The sequence below is a fragment of the Salvelinus sp. IW2-2015 genome, unplaced genomic scaffold (assembly GCF_002910315.2).
Source record: "Salvelinus sp. IW2-2015 unplaced genomic scaffold, ASM291031v2 Un_scaffold9459, whole genome shotgun sequence".
NCBI lineage: Eukaryota > Metazoa > Chordata > Actinopteri > Salmoniformes > Salmonidae > Salvelinus > Salvelinus sp. IW2-2015.
Window position 1 is genome coordinate 1 of NW_019950718.1, and position 4,490 is coordinate 4,490.

Consider the following 4,490-nt stretch of genomic DNA (forward strand, 5'->3'; position numbering starts at 1 on the left):
TTCCAGAAATCCCAGTAAGGAGGGATTCCTGCGAATAATCCTTCTGGTAGATGAAATTCCTCCTTTCCCCCCCCCTCCCCGCCCTTCCCCCCCCCCCCTCCCCCCCTCCCCCTCCTCCCCCCCCCCCCCCCCTCCCCCCTCCTCTCCTCTCCTTCCCCTCTCTCCCTCCCCCCCTCCTCCCTTTTCTCCCCCTCCTCGCGTTCCCCCCTCTCCATCCCCTCCTCCCTCCCCATTTCCCCTCCCTCCTCCCATTCCTTCTCTCCCAATTTTCCTAATTCCAGGAATTTCCAACTAGGATTTCTGGAAAAATGGGAATTTTGGGGAAAGTTAGCAGCATTTTGAAACCCTATGTGTATCCTTCTACCACTACGGTATTAGTTCTGTGTGCTCTGGGCTCATCATCCACAAAGCCTCTTACTAATCACTATGACCCTCTGGCAGCTTTCCTGATCCTACACACTAAAACATGGCACACATTGGTTAAAGGTTTATTCTGATTGGCTATTGACCATTGGCTGTGATAGAAAATATACTGGACAGTAAAAATTATAAGGCCTCCATGGAAAGAGATACACTGTCAAGTCCAATGAATCCCAATACAGGATCAGTAAGATATCCATCCTTTGTTAACCTGCCACACAACACACACACACACACACACACACACACCACACACACCACACACACACACACACCACACACACACACACACACACACACACACACACACACACACACATATTCAGTAGCCACCCTACACCCTTCCAATCTTTGTCTTTCTTTATACCTTTCTCAGGGTCGTGAGAAGGTGGTGTAGAGACACACACACACACACATCCAATCCCATGCATCTCAGTCTCTCATGGCCGTGACAGGGTGGTATAGACAGGCTGTTCCCAGTGTGTAGGACTGTGAGACTGGGCCACGCTGGAGGGGTCAGTGATGGTAGTGTAGAGGGGCCTCTGGCTGGGCCCCATGTAGGAGAAGGCTGAGTACAGCCCCGGGGCCTGGCTGGAGTGGGCGTAGTACGGCCCCGGAGCCTGGTGCTCCCCGTACTCAAACTGTGCCCTGGAGGGCAGCGAGGGGAAGGCTGATCCGTAGTGGGGGAGGCTGAGGGGGTGTAGGTGACGTGGGTTCCTGACGAAGAGGAGGAAGTCTCTGCGTAGTGGCTCCGGCCCGGACTCACTCTTGATCTGGGCCTTGGTGGCGTCTGAGGGGGAGGGCTGTTGATGCTGATGCTGCTTGGAGAGCCAGGCGGCTGAGTGACCGCTGCGCGCGCGCGAGGGCGTAGGCGTAGGATGTAGCGGAGGAGCTTGGTGTGGCGCCGCCGCCCTGGCCGACCCCCGGGTGCCCGTTGGGCGGCAGGTACTGGTCAAACTCGTTGACGTCGAAGGGCTCGATGTTGGCCATCACGTCGTGGCTGATCTCGCCGATGTCCATGGTGCAGAAGTCGATGTGGGGTTTCCCGCCCGCTGATGAATGGCCCCCGGAGGCCCCCTCTGCTCCTACCCCAGGCCTCCTCCACGGGAGGACCCTGAGCCACCGCCGCCCTCCCTCTTCCCCTCCGCCATCTTTCCAGACTGGAGCTCTGTCTTGGGGTGGTGGGGGGTGTTGGCGGGCTGTGACCCTGACCTGGAAGGAAAAGGAAACATAACGATCGGCAAAGCAATAGAAGTGAAACATTTGGAATGGAGACGGTAGTTCTGTTTCCTTCTTGTTCTCTCAGGTTACAGAAGGCCGTGTGGTGCTAGGTGGCCTATTGTTTGCCCTAGCTAGTTGAAGTAGGACTTACTCATAGTACTGGGTAAATTCATTAACCAATAAAGTTGAACTACCTGCAGGGTGGTGGTGATGATGGGTGGTGGAGGTCGGCCAGGGGGACCCAGCCCCTGTACTGTGCACATCCAGGTGGAGGGCCTTGTAATGGGTCTGGGCATGGCTGCCCTCCCCTCTGCTCCCTCCACTCCCTCACCATTGGTCCCCAGCTTGCCGTTCTTGCGTCTGCGGGGCTGGTACTTGTACTCTGGGTAGTCCTTCTTATGTTGTTTCCGCAGTCGCTCCGCCTCCTCAATGAAAGGCCTCTTGTCACTCTCATTCAGGAGCCTGTGGGACAAAACATGGTCATGGCAGGGCGGCAGGTAGCCTTGTGGTTAAGAGGGTTGGTCCAGTAACTGAAAAGTCACTTGTTTGAATCCCAATGCTGACTAGGTGAATATAATGCCCTTTACCAAGGCATTTAACCCTAGTTGCTCTGGATAAGTGTGTCTGCTAAATAACGTTAATGGTTATATAATATAGTGCCTTTCATTTCAGAAACATATTTGAAAAATACAGGAAGGAAATGTATCTGAAGACAGTAGGACTTTATGCATGAGTCATGCTCCAATTGCACACAAACGCAACAAGGCCTACAGGTAGCCTATAGATTATCAATTTCCCACGTAGGCCTATTCATTTCAATGCCTGCCAATGCCCACCTCCACAGTTTGCCGAGTGTCTTGCTGAGCTCCGCGTTGTGCAGGTGAGGGTACTGGTCCGCCAGTTTACGGCGCGCGGCCTGCGCCCACACCATGAAGGCGTTCATCGGCCTTTTCACGTGCGGCTTGCTCTTGTTCCCYTTGTTTACGCGCACGGGCATYGGCACGAGCGTCCAGTCGTATCCGTCCAGCACCTGGCTGACCGCCTCGCGGATGCCGATGGGGAACCGGTCCATATCCACCTCTGACTTGGGTACTAGTCCACCGTCCTCTCCGCCGCCATCTGCGCCAGAAAGCCCCGTCAGTTGCTGCGACGGACCGATGAGCGGGGAGTCCCGGCCGCCGGTGGCCCCGGAGTGTGCCGGTGACAGAGAGTGACCATCATCTGAGCCCCCGGGACTCAACTCTGCCTCGGATAGACTGTGCTCCTCTCCAGACATTTTAATGTATAGGCTATTATCGATTGGCAACAAAAAAAATATCCTTGCAGGAAAATTTGGTAAATTTGTTCAGAGAATGCAAAACTTTAAGCTACAGCTGAGAGATGTGCTCCGGACTCGCTCCTTTATATGGAATTATTCCTATATGCCACGCGTAAACCCATAGCCTACTCGTGCGTAATCGAATGTACCCAAATCCTGTCCTTTGCACTTCCCATTCACTTCCACCGATGTCGCCTGAAATTAATAACATAGAATAGAACAAAATTAGGCGATTAACACATTTTACACTGGGCAATGAGGTCAGACCCCATTTGATAACTTTTTTCACATCATTTTTTATAGACCTAAGCAGAGACTTTACCAAGTGGGAACAGACGTCAATTCAACGTCTATTCCCAACGTCTATTCCCAGTGGATATTTTCATTACAATGGTAGGCCTAGAAATGGCCGTTAGCTCTGAGACGAACAGAAAGGCATTCATACAATGTTTTCTTGTTTACAGTTATGTTAGGCCACAAAATGTAACAAAAGATAGGCTATATATGTCCACTGGAACCAGTTTATAGGCTACATATAAGAAGACCAAATCCACCGGTTCTTGTCATTTTATATCAGTCCATATGCCATTATAGGCTAATCATAGGAGGGGTTGCTTCACCCAAGATGGCCTATTTTCCAAATAAACAAGGTTCATGAAGAAAACTGAATATTAAAAACTAACATCCTAAATGTTTCAGTATTTATCTTAAATAATCTTGAGAATATGTATTTTACTGTTTTAATCCTATTTTTAGAATAAAGCTGAGAAAAACCCGTAAAATTCAGCCCAACACATCTTGGGAATTAAAAAAACCTCTTAGCTAATAAGATTTGGATATTTCTGAAATTCCACCCAAAAGCGTAAACAAGTCTATTTTATGTTCATCTGGAAAATAAAGTTACAAAACTTACCAATGCAGAGTTTAGGAGGTCGCCCGTTCAACACGGGAGTTCGTGCGTTCCCCTGTCCACCAGTGTGACGCTCGCCCTGTCCCCTGCCCCCTCGTTTGGTTTGCCCTTCAATGAATGCCGCTCTGTATCGCGCACCGGAGCTTAAAGAGCGCCGTTGTGAGAAGGAACGGGAGAAAAAAAGTGATTGAAAGTGGAAAACATTCTGAGAGGCAGCATTCCAACACTGAGTCGACGCCACCCTCTTGCCACACGCTGGACGCCTATTGGTCATTTAAATTCTCCGCTTTCTTACTGACGACGGGGTTACTGTTATTGCCTGTCGGTCCGTCACCACTAATATTTCCAATGAAAGGAGGTGAGATTTTACATCAGAGTGGCTTAAGTGACTTTACACTGGCTCTATTTAGGAACCAAATAAGGCCTGCTTTGTTTGATGTGTTGACATGTATATATGAATAAATAAACAATCATGATAATACATTTGTGGTCAAAGTACACTAAACTTCACGAAAAATCTCCAAGGGATTAAAATACACAACGTCGTTATATTCATTATAACGTCATTATACAGTTGATAAGGCCCTATTTGATGCAGTGAATATGTTACTTATACCTAGG

The 4,490-nt window shown here is 49.8% G+C and overlaps 1 pseudogene; it reads right to left on the minus strand.

Moving 5' to 3' along the window:
• Positions 1 to 701: 701 nt before the first annotated feature.
• LOC112079773 (transcription factor Sox-10-like) lies at positions 702 to 4,078 on the minus strand (annotated as a pseudogene).
• Positions 4,079 to 4,490: the final 412 nt, after the last annotated feature.